This window comes from Gasterosteus aculeatus, chromosome 1 (genome assembly GCF_964276395.1).
Source record: "Gasterosteus aculeatus chromosome 1, fGasAcu3.hap1.1, whole genome shotgun sequence".
Taxonomy (NCBI): domain Eukaryota; kingdom Metazoa; phylum Chordata; class Actinopteri; order Perciformes; family Gasterosteidae; genus Gasterosteus; species Gasterosteus aculeatus.
In genome coordinates, this window is record NC_135688.1 from 6099677 (window position 1) to 6120136 (window position 20460).

Here is a 20460-nt window from a genome sequence, read left to right on the forward strand (position 1 = left end):
GCGACAAGCCCACAATAAAACTGGTCAGAACATCATGTGGACACCGCGTTGACGACTGGAGGGACGGGTGGAACGTCGGCGTCTTGTACGGAGCCGTGGCTTCGACAAGCTCCAGCTCGCTCTCCTGGCAGACGAGGTGTCGTAGCGAAAGCAGCTGCGAAGCACCTCGAGTGGTTCAACCTCAGCACGTGTCGATCTCGAGTGGCGCTCGGCGGGCCGAGCAGGTTGAACCACGCTTTTTCTTCGTGGAGCGTGCAGAGGCCCCGGAGGTACGGGCGCTGAGAGGATCCGTGCCGGTGATAACACGGGGACATGAGGGGGCACCGACAGGGTTTTTTTTTTTTTTTTCAGCGGTGATGGCAGGCAGTCGTTGTGCAAATTGCTTTTACCTGCAGAGGAAAAAGGATAGAGCAGCAGATTGTGCCGTTTATGTACTGTGAGGACGGCAGGTGTTCTCTCCGTGGTCTGAGGGCTGCTTGTTATTATATAGTTATATAGTCACAAATCTAAACCTGCTAAGCACCGATGTGTTGTTGAAGGACAGTTGGGGAGGGCTGAGAGCCACACAGAAACGTTAAAGTACCAGCAAGGTAACTGTAAGGAAACGGTGCTTGCGTGTGGTTATTGGCATCGGGCCGAGACACTGTGTTCACTAGATTAAGAAGCCACTTTAATATCTCTGTGCAAGTCAAAGTTACCCCCCCCCCCCCCCAAAAAAGAAGCATCGACTCGATTTCTATTATCCGTGATGCCAAACTAAATGGTTTATGGATACGACAGCGTAGCAAGTTTAAAGGTAAAACAAAATAATATGCCATTGAGCACGGCAGCTTGAGTACACATTCGATTCTAAGAAGCAGTAACTGTCAAACGAATTGACTTAAGAAAGATAATAATGTAATGATGTTTCAAAAACAGGCAGCATATTATTTCTTCTCCTGCCTCTCTTATTTTTCAGGCTTTTTTTGTTTTGAAAAGGAGGAGCAGCATCGTGTCTTGAGGACGGTCCCGTCCCCGTTTAGCATGCACGTCTTCCACTCAGATATTCAAGTGTGTCTGTCCACTCCAAAGTATGCCGATGCAGTTGCGGAATGTTTGAGTTCCCCCGTTGTGTCTTTTCTTCCCCGCGTACCGGCACTGATCAAGGCGCTTAACACATTCTTTAATTGTCATGATCTGACTGGCTTTGGAGGTGTTGTTTCAGGCTGGGAGAGCAGGTTTCCGTGGTTACCTGGGCGGAGTCTGGTGGCTGCCTGCTGTCACAGCTGTCCTGCATTTACCATCGTCAGGAACCCCTCTTAAGGAACAGCAGGAGCACCAGTCTTCGCCAGATCGTTTTGCCTTCCCAGTGGTAACTCGGCCAGCTCTCACCCGAGATCGATTCTCTAAGGAAAGAGTTTTTTGCATTGACCCTTTTTTATGTTTTGGTCCCATCCCAGCCTGCTTCCCGGAACCTGACGGCTTCCCCTCTTGCCCTCCCCGGCTTGGGGGAACTCCTCCAGCCAGCCGGATCTTTACCTCTCCCTCAAGCGTGGATTCTATCTACCGTACCGCTCCTGCCGCCTGGACCCCTGTGCCTCTCTGCCTCTCCAGCATCTTCTCCGGCCACGGATCCCGAACCAAGTCCCTCTGCTGGCAAAATAAAATCTTTTTTCTCTGAATCCCGCTTTTGAGTCCAACCCTCTTTCTGGCTACCACCCCATGACATTAATTTATTCTTATCAAACATGGGTGCATCTAGAAGTTAACGCACAACACATCCCATGGGAAATAAGACCGCGTCGTCTGGAAAACGGCACATGTAGAGTCAGTCTTCGCGTGGCCCCGTCTCCTTGTTCTCTGTATTAATATTTAGTGTTAGTAGAGGTGGATAAATGGTTTGCTTTGAAACACACTACTTCCACTGTGCTTTGGTAACGCACTTAAATGACAGCAAAAGGTGGCAAAGCAAATTCCGTTTTCCATCTACAGATGCCAAATCCAACAGAAAAGCCACTTTAAAGGAATCCGTGAGCTTTGAGTCAGTACGTTTAGTGTCAAAGAGAAAGAGAAGACGTTTCGTTGTCTTGGCCACACCAACATCCTTCATCTGTTTATCACTTTCTCTTCAACGGTGAAGAGGGTTTTATTTTCACTTAACAGCATGTTGGACGAAGCAGAAGACCCAGCGAATCAAAACAGGAATGGAGAAATGTGCTGACTGCAGTAAAAGAGGAAAACAGACATCCTGTTCTTTTCCTCTTTGGCACTGTGTTGAACCACACGACCACCTCGTTGATAACAATGAGAGCTGCAGAGGTGCAGAGATTTCAGAGAGAAGAAACAGGAACTGAGAGAGACTGAGACGTCCTCAACATTACACGTTTTAAGGCGTGTTACAGAAATCCATCCATTGACATCCGGCCTCTTTTTGTCGTGGAGCGTGTACACTGATTACCTGACGAGAGAAAGAAAAGGAGGTACGAGCGATCCAATTAGGGAGACTGACGTTGCTCTAAAAACACTCTGCGCCACAGCCAGACGACTTTCAGCACTCGAGTGACTTTCATAGCAGCGGCTCGTTGCTAATCAGGCGTTCAGAGTAAAATAGGTCTGCTGATTTACTCCGTGAAAAAGCTCCTTTATAACAGGTGGCAGTGCCGCTAATTATACAGGAGCCAAAACAACTGTCCACTGCTAAAAGAAAGCGATGCATCTTGTCACTATGTTATTGTGCTACGGAGAAAAATATCACCGCTCATACATGAGTTTATTTTTAGCATGATGCACGAATACTGGACCCTTCCCACTCTGCTGCTTTATTCAAACAGGTAACAGATTTCTGCCTATGTAAAAATAAGTCATGCCGATTGATACGAAACACACAGCAAGAAATGGTGGCGAGTTTGAGCCTTTTACGCCCAGCTCCTGAGTAAAGGGTTAGTGTCCTAGTTCTTTAAAAAAGAATCAACTTTTTTTTTTTTTTCAAAATAATCCTCATCCTTTGAAAGGCACTTACGGGCAACTGGGTCTTTAAAATCCAAAGTATAAAAAATTAAAAGCGCAAAAAGTTCATCCTTTGAAATGTACATGACCTTGATATCATTCCCAGTGAAAGCGTCCCCATTTGCCACTGTGCCCTGAGTTGGGGAAGAGCGCATGGTTATAGACATGGGCGTTTGGCTCCCTGCACAAAATCACACAGGTAATTAGTTAGTTTGACACAGGGGAAGTTTTTCAATCGGGGAATGAGATTAACTGAATGAAGTGTCCTTATTACCACAGTAAAAGTCCCCTCAAAGCTCTGACATCGACTGAGTTCTACCTCCTGCATCTTTGCATTCTCAACCATTTTGCTTGCGATTCCCCACTCTGATTAAAGTGGCCTCCACAAATTAACACGCGCTCCTTCAACGTTTCCTCCTTCCATCAGCTGCAGAGAGAAAGGAAGCAAAGGGCCTCGGGGAGGGTGGACGGAGGAGGGGGGGGGGGGGGGGGGGGTTGAGGGAAGGAGGCAAGTAAGAGAGGAGAGAGGGGACTGCAGCGTTGGAAGCAAACTGAGTAAAGCAGAGCTTTCTGTGGCCTTGAGGGAAATGGAGGCATGGGGCTGGGCTTGGAGGAGGTGTGAAAAGAGGATGCTGGCATGAGGAACAGCGGAAGATGATAAGATACCCCAGGGGTAAAGGGAATGGAGGCATAGGAAAGCTAAGGGGGTGGGGGGGGCACATTTGTTTGAAGCAAACTTCATATCCACTTGATCCACTTTTTGTTAGATGCCAGTAACTGGCCCCCTTCCCTTTCCCCTCGTTTGCCTCCCCTCCTCGGTCATATCTTCTCTCAAGGTCTTTTTTCTTTCTTTTGTGACACAATAGGACTGTGTTGAGACACATAACGGGAATAAATGGACAAACTGGGCTTTTCTCGTAATGACATGAAAGGAAAACAGGCGCAATGTCCAAAAAACATTGTGGCGTGCTGGTAAAAACACCTGTCACAGTCACTAATGTTAAATAAGTGCTTCAGAGATAAATGTCAATTGTGCATGAAACTTGTATTCTAGCTGAGGCTGAGAAGCAACAAACTACGAGACGGATTACAGCAACATTGGATCATGGATGTATTATGAAGGTTACCACATCGGTTCTAGTTAGCATTGGAGAGCTAACAGCTCGCTCTCCCTGCAGTTGAGGCATCCTCGTTCAGCAAAAATACCAAAAAAGATGGTTCCAGTGATGACAGCTTGCAGTAGATGTACAAATTCTAATGTAATTTCACAAGTTGAAATAAAAGTGACACCACACATCGCACCCTGGTGGTTTGGGAATGTTGAAACATGAAATCAATGAACCATGCTCTCGATTTCGCGGACCAAGCTCTTGAATAAAGAAAAAAAAAAAAGTTTTAAGACTGAGAAACCCTGCACATTTCAAAGGTCACAATTGAAACTGGCTTTCATGTCTGAAACTCACTATCTCTTTGTGTCTTTCTCACTTTTCTAATTTCTCATGATCCAAGGACATCCTGGAGTTCAGTGTTTTAAGTTAAGGTGAGATAGACAATTGGTCTAAAGAAACTCCTTTTAATTTTATTAAAACATTTATTTTACTTTTACTAGTACAGTGACAAATATATTGTCAATATTACATATATTTGTTATATACAGAGCTCATACATTTTTTATATAAATTGCTAATCAAATATACATATATATAAATAATATATAAATACATATTTTTATATAAATAATATATAAATATATTTTTTATATATATACAAATTTAAATCATGTGTAAAGTAAAGCAATGTGAAGAATAAAGAAATGAATTGACACACAAAGGAAAAATTTAACTGAAAAAAATGAAATGAAGTAAGAAAAAGCTACCCATAATAATGAAGCCGAATATGTCATGCTACGCAATATATAAAGGTCTGCCTGAGTGATACTACCAAACTAGTCAGAGGGGAGACAGGATTCATGCATGAGGGCTTGCTTGTGTTTAAACATCTGAGGAGAACTTAACAATTGAGCAAAGTAGTTGGAACTCTGATCTTCGCACACGTTAACAGAGAGGGCGCTACATGCTGGTGTAGGTTGTTTCCATAGGAGAAGAACTCCTCTGTGAGCAATCAAAGACATAAATGAAATTAGATTCAGGGTTTCCCTCTAAGATCTTTTTTATACCAGCTCTCCATCTTCCTCTCAGTCCCCATCTTTCCTCACAATGTGTCTGTCCCCTCGATGAACCACTTCTGTTTAATATGAGTTCACACAAGTGCATTTGTGTGTGTGTGTGTGTGTATGTGTGTGTGTGTGTGTGTGTGACAGCAGCATGTGTATACATGTGTATGCAGCTGAGGTTACTGCTTCAGCTCAGCTGCTTTACAAAGTTGCTTTACTTCAAACATCCATCAGTGTGCTGACTGAGAAATACCAGTATCTAAAGTTTGGAGATTTCATTTCTCAGTTAAAGTGGAAAAAGGGGACGTTGAAAGTTACTCTAGTAGTCTACATTTATTCAATTATTCCCACATTATTTATCTTAGCCTTAAAGTATCTTATATATTGCCATATAAGTGTATTATTATTGTAATTATTAAAGTTTTGACTATCTGTGGATATATTTGTCTCTTTCATGTCTGTCATGGCATTAAAACAACTATTTCTACTCCCTGTTTTGACCAACAAATGATGCGTTTGCAGTCTTATGAAATACGACTTGGATATAAAGTCATCTTATCTGCTAGTAAAGTGTCCATAGTGGGTTACACCTTCAAGCATGTGTGTTCTGAATATTATACTGATGCCAAAATGTTTTTTTAATAAGGACTGATGATTTTTTTCTTTTACTAATAATAAGTAGCTTTCAATTAAAATGTTTAAAACCGCAGTCTGCAGCATCCCAATGCAGTCTTAGTAAACACTGTTGCTGCATTACTGTGTCCATTTATGAATAAATAAGACCCTGTACGCCTGAACTTTGCTTCATCCAAGCCATAATTATGTTTAATTACAAGTGCAAATAACTTTTGCGAGTTTAATAATGAATGTCTATTTTAGACATCCAAAAATTTCAAACGGGAGGTTGAAATACTCAATTCAAGCAAAACTATTTCATTTGGAAACAGGCAGTAAAGATGGATGTGTTCATGTGTTTGGAGAAATGCATGTATTTCCCTTCATCGACTATTTAATGTTGTTTGGCTCTCCTTCACTATAGCTGTCCCTCTTCTTGTTGACCAACTGTAAACAGTGATCTGAGAATAAAGAAAATGTCACTCAGTTCCCAACAAACACACACAGGCAGCTACATCGTCTTCCAACAAGTGCTCAACACAAAGCTGCAGTCAAAGAGAGAGACATTATGGAATAATTATGATTATATGGATGTACATGCTGACTACTGTACTTGAAGTGTAATGTGTCTTGAATCAATACTCGTTCACACTGCAGTGTAACGGAGATCAATGGATTCTTATTAAGGATGAAATAATTCCAATGCCGTCTCTGTATAGTGTTTGCAAAAAGCCTTCGTCATTACGTAAACTACAAAGCCAGATGCTGTCGATGTGCATTCATACGCTGTTCGATATCATTTACTACATTATTAGAAATATGAAGTACTGATAACACCCTGGCCCACTTTTTTATTATTCCAGACGCTTTTTCTTCAATGTGGCCATGTTTCTTCTTTTATATATTCAATATATTTTTATATATTAGTAAATAGTTTATTATGTTGTGTACCTTTCAGGAACTGATTGGTGAAAGCTGTTTTCTGGCTTCACATATGTTGCATCCAAATAACGGACCATGTGATGCATCTGATTAGTATTTCCATTAACTGAAAATGACTTTATCCAATGTCCAGACAGCAGAAGATGTCTGACACGCGACACAAATGAAACCAAGTCCTAAATAATTCATGAAATGAATGTAATGCCACAATGGCGTTTTATTGACCTTCACTGCGTCCGTCATTAATATTTCATCAGTGCCTATAGACTTGGTAACGCATGTCAGCTTACATGATATCACAGATGGAAGAATATAAAATAAATAGTGTTTGCTGACAGATGTTCCATCATTTAACTGATCGAAAGGAATATGAGTGTGAACACCATGAAGCTAAAGTGCATGTGTACTTTGACGGGAGTCTGTGAGTGTTGGTTGGCTGCTGGACAAAGTGGCTTCGTGGCGTCAACATTTCAACGTGCATTTTGTTCTGCATGACCTTTCGATTGTTTGAGAGGACTTATTTTAACAGCTGGGATACATCAACAAAAATCAAATTACATTTTTCAAGTATTAGTTAACATTATTTTAATTGTGAGTTTGTACATTTCTTGAAGCACATCCACAAAAAGTGAAAAAGTGAAAGTGAATTGTACTAATAATTTGACATTATAGACTATTTCAAAAAAAGCTACAGCCATCCATGCATCGTTGACATGTTACATGTGCATGGAATAATCCTTTTAATAAAAATATTTAATGTTTCTTTGTTATTCCGATTGCTGGGAGTCTGTTTCGATTTGTTTATGATTCTACATTTACAAGCTGTGTCGTGACTTGCAGAAGTTGATCTTTGTTTTTGGATTTGTGGAGTTCGCATTTGTCCTTGAATACCATAAAAACATAAATAACAACGACAATACCGTTCAGCCGTGTATATGGAAGGGATAACTATGGTCCAGTCTCAATGAATTTTAAGTGGGATGAAAACGCCTGCAATAATTGTGTAGTGTGAACAAAGCCTTTCAAAGGACGCACACATGAATGCACCGGCCTTTAAACGATTTAGATGGATCTACCTGCATGCAAATGGGCCAGGAAATGTCTGCATGTACACAGACCCGCACACACACAGACACACACACAGGCAGGAAATGTTTTCTCTCAAATTATCTCCGGTTAAATGCCTTCCACACACACATATACACACACAGCCAGATGGGTTTTTAGGTCATTCCCGTGCCTGAAGCAGAGCAGAGGGAATGATGTCATCCCGACCTGTTACGATGTAGTCTCCTGGCATTCCTAAACGACCTGTTGACTGACCTTTGTAGTGAATGCCTGTAGAATAGAGACAAACAGACAGGACGACTACAAGAGAGCTAGTGATCGTGTCAAATTTTGAATCATATATTAGTATATGGATAAGATCTTGTAGATTTAGAGATAAATAATTGTTTTAGTGCAGCCAAAATGAATTCCCTGGAGCATAGCGTGGTGAGTAGATGACCCCTGGATGACCAGTCGATAACAAAACTTTCCTAGGGTTTCCCAGAAATATTACATTGCAGGTTTTTAACCTTGAAAATGTTTTTCTTTAGAAACATGTTTTTCTAATAACTTGAAAACAGCCTTGACAATGTTTTTTCTCACCAAGGCCGTTTTTTCTCTTCAGTTTTGCTTTACTGTTGTTAACTGTGGAACTTTATATGAAGAAAAGTCAACAGTAAACACAGTTGAAAACGAGGTTGGTTCAGACCTCAGCAGATGTCACAATAAAACAAATAATGTGAACTGCGCTTCATTAAAAGGGTTGAATGAAACATTCATCCAAGTCTATCATAAAGCCACATGCCAGCCTACAATACGAGGGATACCAATAATGTCTATGAATAATGTTAACAGTAATGGATTTACTGGAAGCTTTTTTTTAATAGCAGCCATTCATTCATCTATTTTCTGTGTCTTTCATTTATTAAAAAAAATACCAATTAGCAAGAACGCAGAACCGTATATCTTAAAACTGTACACAGTAATACTGTGTGAAGGAAGTTAGTCTAAACGTAAAGTGATTGTGATGAGATACGGTGATGATGTTTCACCCCAAAAATAAAAAAGGGATTTGGGAGAATTGTGCTTTAAACATCTTTTATCTACTTTATTATGTTAATGCCGCATATAAATAAGGTTTATTATCACCCGTCCTTCAGTCGATGAGGCTCGATGCCTTTAGTGCCGAGCTGTCAGCCTGAATGGAAACAGGCTGATTTGAAGGTAAACTAACCTGACTCGTCCGAGGGAGGGGGCTACACCCGCAGGCCCCACGTTTAAGACTGGGAAGCATGCAGGCAGTGACCTTTGACCTTATATTGATGCTATCAAATGTCACTTGCAATGTAACAATGGATTCGTAAATTGGATTTCTACCAACCAACAGAATTGAAAGACATAAGAGTGCAGGTCGAGGAAAAAAAGAAGGCATTGAGTCTGTGTGACAGAAGTATTTACAATATACAGGATAACTGTGTAGCTCGGTGTTAAACACCAGAAATCAAGGACGAGTGTTGCAAAAGCATTTTCTATCTTTTTTTCCATATCTCAAGCATCACACAAGAATCACAAAAGAATGGTTACTGATTGATTTAAACCACCGTGTGGTTCATTTTATAACCGTCAATTATGAGCAACCGACAATCAGAAATCGGCAACATTCACCAAAATCATTTCCAAACTACATTCCGTAGGTATATTTTATTTTTTGTCTCTAACACAGACTCATAACTGCAGACATACGCGCATGCTCACAAAGAGATCCAGGGAGGCACACACTATAAATCATGTGCTGAAATAGGAACACGAACAGCCCCCAAACACCTACATGCACACACACGCACACATAAATATCAAACACACCGACCTCCCACACCAGAATCCCCTGAGTTTCACAGTGGGTGATTTTTATTATTTTTTGTGGACATCGGTGGAGGAATCGGTTTGGTAGGTGCCGCTGAGGCAGCAGCGTCAAGGAGACGAACACGCAGCAAAGTCAGAACAGAGGGATGGATCCCGATGCAACAGTTCATGCACATTAAAGTAAACGAGGTTGATGAATGCAAGAGGAAAAGTGCAATTGACTACGGTGCCGATCCAGCACAAATATACTACTTTATTTTTTATTATACTTTTACTTAGGTACATTTTGACTCACAGCAGGATACCCTTCATTGACCTAAACTAGAACCATTTATACTTCATATGAAGTGGGCCCCAATCCCACTATGCTTTCTACTTTTAGGGCTGTCTTCATTTTGATCTGAACCACACACCTTCAGCTATTCGGGACTGCATCTTGAACATTGCATTTCCAAAAAGGTATCTATACAAAAAGATGATAGACTCATAGAAAAAAAAGAAATACACACTCGGGCTGTGTACTGAATACCCCCACACACAATTATGCACATATTTTCTTTACATGTTAGTAAATTTCACAATATATATATTGAGCTGTTAACAAAAACAAGGAAAACTTACAAACGAAGAATGTTCTTACTTATGCGGACTCCTCAAATGATTTAATACAAGCGTGTCTATTTTACCAATGAAGGAGCTGATAAAAAATACATTTTGAGGCTGTGAGGTGTGGGGGACATTCTCCTTGAATAAGTGATGTGTCCGTAAGAGAGCACACACACACACACACACACACAAGGGCATGGACAAGGAAAACTTGATAAAAACGCTTTTACAATCCATAAAACATCAGAACTTTCGTACAATCATCTACCATTTACTGCCAAGTAAATTAATTCATCATATGCAAAAAGAAAGAGACCGAAGTGGTCAATGAGCTGTTTTTTTTTCTGTCTTCAGAAAGGTGGTGGTGTGAAGGGGGAGCAAAATGGAAAGAGAAGGGATAGGGAAGGAAAAGAAAGAGAGGAAGAGAATAAATTGGATTTTTAGAGACATGGCAGCTAAATGAAGCCGTAGTCTGGTACAGCTGCAGAATGGCTTCAGACACAAGGTAATTATTTTCTGGCTGGTGGACTGGAAGGAGCAAGGGCTCCTTCATTAACTGGCTGTTCATTACTGATGAGTAGAGAGAGACACACACATACACATCGGCACATACAAGCATGCGTATGTGCAGACGCGCACGCGCACTACCTCACATTTACGTATGTGTATACGCACACAACTAAAAAAAAACAGCTGGATTGCTGATTAGATGTTGTAGGTATGCAAAGGTTCACAATCCATCTGTATCAAAAGATGTGTTATATATATTTAAGACGACATCATCTAAACTAAACTCAGGGATTTATGTCAAGAGTTGTTACATTTTGTTAGGAGAGATAATGAGAAGGAAAAATGATCATCGTCAAATGATCCTCTTCTCTATCAGTCAGTCACGCAATACATATTTTAACGTTTTCCCTCAAAGTATTACACAACATTTTGGCCCTGTGTCAGACCAGTGCAAAGGTTATTGGAATGTACGTGGCTTTGGAACGATAACTCCCTGAAAACAAGTAGATTGTGTGATCTGAGTGATTTGAAGTACGGGTCTTATAGATAAGTGGGCATTCAGAGAAGCGTAGCGCCACGTTCATCCGTTTCAAAGGAGATCTGAAGCTTTAAGTTGAAAGGATTCAGCGGTGGTTGGTAGGGGGCAAAGCAGCCTTGTTTATGCCTCTCATAAAGGGCTTGTCAACTCTGTCAGCCCAGAGGAGAGAAACCAATTTGCAAGCTGACACCTTGTGACGTGTGTGTGTGTGTGTGTGCGCATGTCAATGCACGACCATACACACAAATTCTAACCTGTTAGGATTTTCCTGGACGATATACTGCCGCTATACATACGCTGTGGTGTATTAATGCTTATAAACACACACATGGATGTCACAGCATACATGTGGAGAGCAAACTATTTGTACATGGCCCGCTGAGCACGTTCACGTGCACACTTAGGAAAACAAGTTATGAATTTGAATCAGACGAGCGTCTGGTTGAGGGTTGCTGCAGGCTGTCCATTTCGGAGAGCCATCACCTCCGTTTCCATGCATGACACTCGGAGACACCAGAGTCACTTCTCATCTATTTCAGACACCTGGAGAGAGAGACAGAGACAGGGAGGGACCCATGGAAAGACATCCGGAGAAGATTACGAAGAGGGAAGGGAAAGAAAAATAAGCAAATTTTGCTCTCGAGATTGTTTGTGCACAAGGAGACATATTTGTTGGTGTGTTTAAGTCTTCCTCAGTGTGTGTTTTTGCTTTTGCTTTGCCACAGTTCAGTCAGTTTAATTGCATACAAATGTCAAGTGTAAAAGATATGGAGGCAAATCAAAGTAAAAAACCACAAGCACAAATTAGATCCCCTGTATGCACATGTGTAAAGGTCATGTGTGTGTAATTTAAAATTACCTCTGCGCACGCTTTCACATCACTCCGAGCAGAATGTCTCAAAATGGAAGCATGTGAGGACAAATCCATGCTTTAAGAGGGACGAGCGTCCCCTGGTGCTCAACTTAACTGCTAAAAAAGCTTTTACAGACTCAAATGCAAGTTTGTTCTTTGTTTTCTTTTCGACAGTCAATATGCCGACCCAGTCACAATTCTATCAGTACATTTTTTTGTTTGCAATCCTCATCTTTGCATTGGCCGGATATCACTCCTGACACTGATGCTAGTTTTTACTCCGACAAACCCCTGACGTAAATACATTTTTACCAGAAAGCTCCTCGATGTTTTCTCCTTGATGATTTACTCCTCACGGGCTTAAATTTTTGAGTGGTGTGAAAGCGCGGCTGGTTTACTTGCACACGCGAGACCTCGACATACACACACAAACCATGTCACCAACCAGCACACCTTCTCTAACCCCTGCGCCACGACGACCCCCTGATACCAGGCTTATAGCCACTCACTATCACAGCGTGTAGAGAACTAGCGGTAGAGGGATACCTAGTGCATTGCTGTCCAACGCCAATGGGCCTACGATTGACTTGATTGGCTTTAGCATGTGTCTTTTGGGGGTTTGGGGATGATGGTGTATTCCTTCCACTAGCTTGGGATACTTCAAGAATCCAGGAAGAACTGGTACAGCGTGGCGAAGACCCCACTCAGCTGAGAGAAGCATTCTTCGGCTGTCAGTGCAAGAGGCTTTGTGTGGATTTACTCTGCTCAGGATGGAGGTCATCAACTGATATGGTGAAGGCTTGGTGGGGTGGTTGGCTGTTGGGTGGGAAGCTGTTGAGTAGTTGTGCAAGGATGGAGACAGTGCAGTTTATCACTGCAGAATTGCCTGTTGTACCCATCATGATGTTTAACACCTTCCGTCTTTGCATTTCCAAATGTTAGTTTGTGCTCCACATTATGGATGCTGGCCTACATGTAATACCTCCTGAATTCTTCCCCCATTCCCCTATTTTTCATGTCCTCTGGGACACATTGCTGGTTGTTTGGACGCAGGGTATTTGTTTGGTGGGAGTGACAGTGACAGGCTATGAAACATAAGAGGTAGAAAATAAAAATCACCCCTACAAAAAAATAAAAAACATATTTGGTCAGTTTAATCAAAGCACCCATTTGTATTTCAGTAGGCTGTTTAGGAAATCTCTTTTCAGTCATGGCCTGTGCACTGGCCGAGCTTCAGGTCGGGCAAATTGTGATACACTTTCGGATGTGTCCTCAAAGTAAGTCCAGATGTATCCGACCAGTGGGAAAGGAATCACAGGATCGTTCTGAGTGAAAGAACCCCTAGTCCAACAGGTAGGCCCATGAGTTAGTCATTGTACTTGGGTTGGCGGAAAAAGGTTATATTGGTGCTGAGCTGAGCACAGCTGAGTCCTGCTGTGGCTTAAACTGGCAAAAATTAAATAAAAAAATCTCAAATAAAACGCCACAAAATACACTATAAGACGCTTGTGCCTTGCCGGGAGTTGCCCTGACTGTGTACTAATTAAGCAGCAACTGATGCAGACGCTTTGCTTTGAGTCGCCACCTGATTTGATGGATGTTAGAAGCAATTTTGCACAGTCAATCAGTGACTAGAGTGAGAGCATCAGAGGGTGACATGGCTGTCAAGGCGCACATCTAAGCTTTTGGCTGATTGGTTTGATGCTACATTATTTTGATCAGATGAGATGCAGGGAAATTAAATTGTTTGGGAGCAGCTGTGTCTTGTCCAGACTGACGCTCGGTTAGGCAAGTTGTCCACTTGCACATAACCACGGTATGTAGAGATCCTTTTTACTTGAACCGATGTGGGTCAATGGAGAGGATAGTGAGGTTCAGGCGAGTTGGTGAATCAGTCTGTAACTCGTGATGAGGGAGTGAGCCAATTGTGTGAAATCTGTCACCGTGGTTCTAAATCTGTAATGCTGAAGTGCTAAGCAGCACTATGAGACTAAACACAGTTTAAGAGGATGCGTCCTGTAAGGCTGGATGTGTACCAGAGTGCTGAGCTATTAACCAGAGCTTTAAATTTCCCGTTCAATTTCCTTTCAATCTTACATGGCCACAAGCTTTGAGTGGAGAAATGAAAGGGAGGTTTTCCCTTTTGAGTGAGGACACCACAGAATTATTTTGTAGATTAGTGGAACATGTTTATCTTTGGATTCCTGGTGAGCATGCAATTGGCAACTTATATGCAACGGTTTTCTGGGCAATACTGGCTTGGAGGATCCCCTCGGGGAGCAAAGGGATTTTCATAGAAAAAGAACATGACAAGTGACTCAAATTGATAAAAAGCCTTTCTTGTATAATATGATATTCCCACTTTGCCTCTCTTAAAGGGTCCTATGTGTGCTGATGACAGTGGCTCAGCTATATTGTATCCAGATGTTTATGTGATATTGTCTTTTGTCAAGTCTCAGTAAAGCCAATCAGCTGCTTATGGAAAGAGAAATTTCAAAACGGAGGCCCACAGTCATAGAAAGGGCAACTTCAGATCAAACCCTGCTATGAAGCGTTATTGTCTCCGTAGATCAAGTAGATTGACAGATAATGCATATCTCCTCAAAGCATACACACACATCATTCTCTTCATTTCTGTATTCAATACATACGCACGCACTTGTACTTGATTTCCCCTACGAGCTTCACAGAGGGGCCGGGAGTGATGAGGAAAGGGATTCATTTAGAAAAAAAGTGTCAGAAGGCTGCATTATCCTCCCAGATTACACCTCAAGAATGAGATAATCTGAATGGATTTCAAATAAATAGAAAACCGTGGCACAGTATATAACCACTTAATTTATATATTGGCATGCAAAGCAAATTGTTTATTGAAATATTATTTTAAATGAGATTACAGGCATGATAACGTTTTTTGATCACATTTTGAAATCAAATCATTCATAAAAATAGTAGTGTAGTTTTCTGCCTAAACCCATATTTGTAATATGTTGTAGATATGCTGCATGTACTGTATATTTCTACTATTAATTGATAAAGATAATTAAGAATCCTTGACTGAAACAGAGTTAAATGATAGACATGTGTACAATAACCTAATTTACAAAATGAATGATTGGGTGAGTGATTCTTATAAGTGTCCCTAGATAAAGGAGGGGGGGGGGTGGTTGTGAAGGCATAGGTGCTTGTAGGATGGATGGATGAACAATTATTGAGGTCAAAGATGGATAGAGCGATGGATGGTGTGACAGCTGCTGGGATGTTAATTTGAAAGCTTAGTGGAGTTAATGATGGAGAGACAACTTAAAGCAATATAATATCCACACACATTTGGAAAAAGCTTGCACCAGATTTTATTATATCATTAAAAAATATTGTCTGTAAAAAAAATGTCCTCGTAATTGTACAATCAATACAATATGTGTTCTGCTATAAAACAGCAAAACAAAACAAAAGTGAGGGTGCTATGAAAAACTTTTTAATGAAAAATACTTTATTTTATATATGTATAGTTTTGTTTCAATAAATTATACCTCAGAAGTTTCTTTGGGTCAGCTTTGCATGTGCACTGCTGCTGTTCTAAGAAAAGCATTCATCACATTAGTAGATACCCGCATTTTCCTTTGTGGTTTTATGATAAGTTCCACTTCTTTTCAAATGCTTTTTTGGCTTTACAGAAAAGAACAGTCACATGAGTCAATTTCCTGTTTTAATACACATAAAAACATGTTTTAATCAAAATAATTTCAACCACATATAATTCCTAATTGGGGTAATAATACATAAAATAGTAATAAAAACATCAAAACCTGTCCACCAATGCATATGCTCACAGTTTAATTTAAAAAAAAAAAAACTTTGAAGAGAACCACAGTAAATGTGTAGGATTTGGAGGAAAAGTAAAAAGCCGTGAAAGTGGTCTTCCTTTAAGCCTGCTTAAGTGCTTCATCTGTGCAGTTCACTCATCCTTTTTTAATGTTAAATGCTTTATTGATCCATATGAGGCTTACTTCTCACACTAGACACAGTCAAATGTCGTGACGTACGTTCCATATGGTTATACTCCATTCCAATATAGCCGGTAGAGAAGAGCACTTCTCTGCTCGAACTCTTTACCCGGGTCATGCTGCCACTTTCTAATGATGAAACTCCCGCGTTAAGCTGCTTTGTTTATAACACTGAAAACAGATGCTGGTAGTTTGAAGCAAGGCCGGAAATGAGTTGTCTCATATCTCAGCTTCCTGTCCCAAGATGCCCTCTTGTCCGTTTCCCTCCCTTATTCTATTTTTCAGAGGCAGTCATCTCTTTCTGCCTTCTCCACGCTTTTTTCTCTCCAATTCATTTTGCGATGAGCACCAGAGCCCTTCAGCGTGACAAACAATGAGCGAACGCGTGCCCCTGCTCCGTGCAGCTGCATTCCAAGCAAACACATGTCCATGCTCTCTCACCGGGGCATGAACAATACTTCATATTATTGCACCGTGCACAAAACCTCTTGCATCTGTGAGCAATCGTGGGTGCGAAGCAATCAGTCAGAACAAAGCAGACTCAGTGACTGCTCCCCTCAACAACTTGTCATCTTTATTTTATCCACTTTTTGCTTCAATATCTACAACAGAAATGTCCTCCTTTGCGGGTGAATAAGACTTGTCTGCTTGTGATTGTACGGCTCATTCATTCATTCATGCATTGTAATGGTATGGATATTTGCTTTTTTTTTATCTCCTTCCATCCTGCCTGTGTTCCTCCAAGTTGAGACGAGGAAGTAGGAGTTATATTTCGTAGTATCAAGGGGAATATATTGTTAAGCAGAGACAGTATTTTGACAGAAAAAGATTACTGGACAGTGTCAAAGTCGACTGTGGGGGACACCGTTCATTGTGATGTGATAAGTAAACACAAGCCTTTATCCTTCCTCTGCTAATTTGCTTTAGTTTCTTTCACTTCCTCCTCTCCTCTCTCGCAACGTGGCCCAAAATTATTTTTTATCCTCCTCTGGATGATGTTCATTAGTATGATGAATATTCAGGCCTTACTAAATATTCCATTCAATGTGGCACGCGAACCAAAGCAATAGTTGGGGAAATGGTGTAAGCATCGAACCTGGCTTGGAGGAGAGTAGACAATGCTTGATTCACCACAAAGGAAGGCAACACAGATTATACACAGAAAAGCATACCTGCTCATTTTCTGTAAGAGAAAGTCAAAACTATAAAAAAAGAAAAATTCTGTTTTTGGAATGTATTTCCTTATATGTGGGAGTTCGATATTACATTGAGGATAATTTCCCCTAAACTATATCGCTATTACTGTGGTGATTTGTACTCTTTCTCCCATTGCATTCCCACTGAATGCCTTCCCTCCGCCGGCCACAGGTCCATTGTGTCCCTTTAACAGATTAGCCGATGTCAGACCATTTGTCTCCACGCAGCAGCCTCAATGCTAACAGCTCAAGACCGGGAGTCATGTAGGATTGCTCACTGTCATTACCAACTCCCCGTTGTGATGTACAACACCTGCTATGCCCCCGTTTTTAAAGTCGATCCTGCTCTTATTCAAACTGTGTGGCAGCACAAGGCCATGGTTGCATCAACTAACGACGCATTCGCGGTCGAAAATTCGAATGACTAAACCGCCCATCCATCCATTCATCCATCCATGTGTCTCGCCATCTGAATCACTGTTGTGAGAACAAACTTTCAACTGTTAACTGTTAGAGAGGAATAAAATTCAAACAAAATCTTCAAAAAGGACAGGTTGCGTTAGTTGAAGGGCATCCGATATCATGTGGGAGGATATGGGGCTTCTAAGTGACCGTGGGTACTGCCTGTTATCTTCGGATCACTTTGGTAAGTGTAGGTAATGCCTGTTGGTGTGTGCGAGTTTCCTCTTCAGTGCCTCCTACGGTCCGTGGAGAGACGCTTTTTCAGGGTCACCTCTTAATAAATGATTGAGACGGAATATCGGGTTCTGTTTCCCCGCTTTCTCCCTCTTCCCATTCACTCACACGGGGACAGCGCTAGGAGGATGACCCTTACCTGCCAAACACGTTCACAAAAAATCGTATTAGTGCCACTCTACCACACTTATACGCACACACAGAAGCAGACTGTTCCGTTTCTCCTGACTCACCCGGAGCTGTCCAGGGACAGATTAACTGTGACACAGTGTTGCCCTGCCACCTCTGACCTTGCAGAAAGTTCTAGGAGAGCAGACCCCTGGCTTACCACGGAAATCCAATTACCCGACCAACTAGGGAGGCGAGAGAGGGAAGAATGGGAGGTGGCCGGGAGGAAAAAATTAAGCAGAAAGTTTGCCAGCCTCTCCATTAAGCATTGCTCCATGTTGTCAGACTGTAATTTGTTTCATGACGCCTGCAGTAAAGGACAAGACTCAAAGAAAAGATGCGAGGGCACGGCTGGACAAGTGCAGTTCAACAAACTAATCGGCCTTATGTTATTAGATACAAAAGCAACTAAAAGTTTTAAGGTAATCTGAGATTAATGGTTTGCACCGAATAGGAAGGGGGAAATAAAGGGACCATGTAAAACGTTTTATCCTCATTTGATATTCATGAGTATCGTAATTGCTTCTACAATCTAATACATCAGTCCTCCGAAGGTTATAAAAACATGTTATGTATCTTATCTATGAGTTTAGGCTTTTATCATTGGTGTGTAGCGAGACTTTGATATAAGCATTGATGCAAAGTCGCACACAATCCTCTTAAAGGCTCCAGAGAAGCGAGATAATCAACATTATATTGAAATCAGTTTTCCTGGGAAACAATATCACCTTCAGTCCTGAAGAGAGGGGTCCACTTGTTCCACCTCTTAAATTGACATGCAGCAGTTTAGCAGGTTAACAGATGTTGGATTAGGTGAAAAAGACTGGATTTTAGGGCGTGTTCCACTTATATACTGTATGTGTATCCGGGTGCATGTGTGTCATTCTTTTCCAGAACTGACTGTAAAGCATTCTTTCAATAAAACCTTGGCCTTGTGTTGGGAGATAATCCACATGTTGCTTTGTTTCCGGTGTCTTTGTCAGCTTTGACAGGCAGGCAGCAGAACGAAGAAGAATTTGACTGGGAGAATTTACTCTGAGAGGGTAAGGTCCAGAAAGTTGTCCTGGACCTTACCCTCTCAGAGTAAATTCTCCCAGTCAAATTCTTCTTCGTTCTGCTGCCTGCCTGTCAAAGCTGTTAGTGTCCATATGCATGGGCGTGCACATAAACAGATACAGGTCAAGGAACTTGGACAGGTTTTATATCTCAGGGACATAATCTGAGTTTAATTCCAATCACTCGCTTGACTTGCCCCGCCAACGTGATTCCCTTCAGGACACATATACAAAGGCACACACACACACACACATCTATAAATCAATTAATGGAATTTCAATGTTTTTTGGGGGGGGGGTTTCAGGTCCATGTTTTTCTATATTTCAATCTAACTTTATGCTACACCTTTCAATGAATTCCATTGTTACTGATTTCTTCCTTTAACATTGTTTATTTTTCTTTCCTGCTCCTGAATGTGTCTCAGCTGCTTTTGATTGAGGAGTTGATCAGAGGATCAGATAAAGGAAAATGGACCATCGGGTAACAAAGGTCAGGCTGGGTACAAGCATATGGACTTAGAATATAAACACTGTGGATACGTTGAGATCATTTATAATGCCTTTTCTCAGAGACAATGGCACAAGGGGATAAAGAGTGGAAAAAGAAGGCAACGTTATAATTGAGTCCTGGGTCAAAACTAGACACTGACTGACTAATTGAATACCAACTGACATTTCTCAAGATCAATTGAAAAAAGAACTGTTTAAAAAAATATAAAACATATGTTCCCAATATGAAATCATGGAGACAACCCCTGTCGAACAGCTGGCACCTAGAACTGTGTTTTGTATTTTGAATAACGAGGTTAAAACTGATCAACTAAATGATATAGAGAAAAGAGGAACCATCCCAGCCCCATTAGCTTGTGTGTGTAATTAGAGGCCTGGGACAGACCATTTCCTCTTTTTCCCCGCAGAGGTTGAGTGATGAGATTGAGATGTGAGGTATCGGATTGCTTGTGACACCTCCTCGAAACAACACCTGCTACCTTGCTAACACACTTTGCATAAAGTAATCAAACTTTTCTCATTATCTCAGCAATGCAAGCCAATTAGACATGATACATCAACAACTCGGCAATTATCTACAATTACAACTCATTAAGCTCTGATTTACTTATGTTTTAATTAGCTGGCGCCTCACTCTGCATTGCAGACAATGTCCTCGCAAGTAGTGTTGGTAATTTTTGTCGTCGCTAATGCCGC

The 20460-nt window shown here is 41.3% G+C and overlaps 1 long non-coding RNA gene across 1 annotated transcript; it reads left to right on the plus strand.

The window, feature by feature from the left end:
* The first annotated feature begins 1168 nt into the window (after positions 1 to 1168).
* On the plus strand, positions 1169 to 1666 carry LOC144388940 (uncharacterized). The gene is made up of 2 exons (XR_013453200.1): positions 1169 to 1351; positions 1440 to 1666. It is a non-coding gene; the product is annotated as an uncharacterized LOC144388940 (long non-coding RNA).
* The last annotated feature ends 18794 nt before the right edge of the window (positions 1667 to 20460 follow it).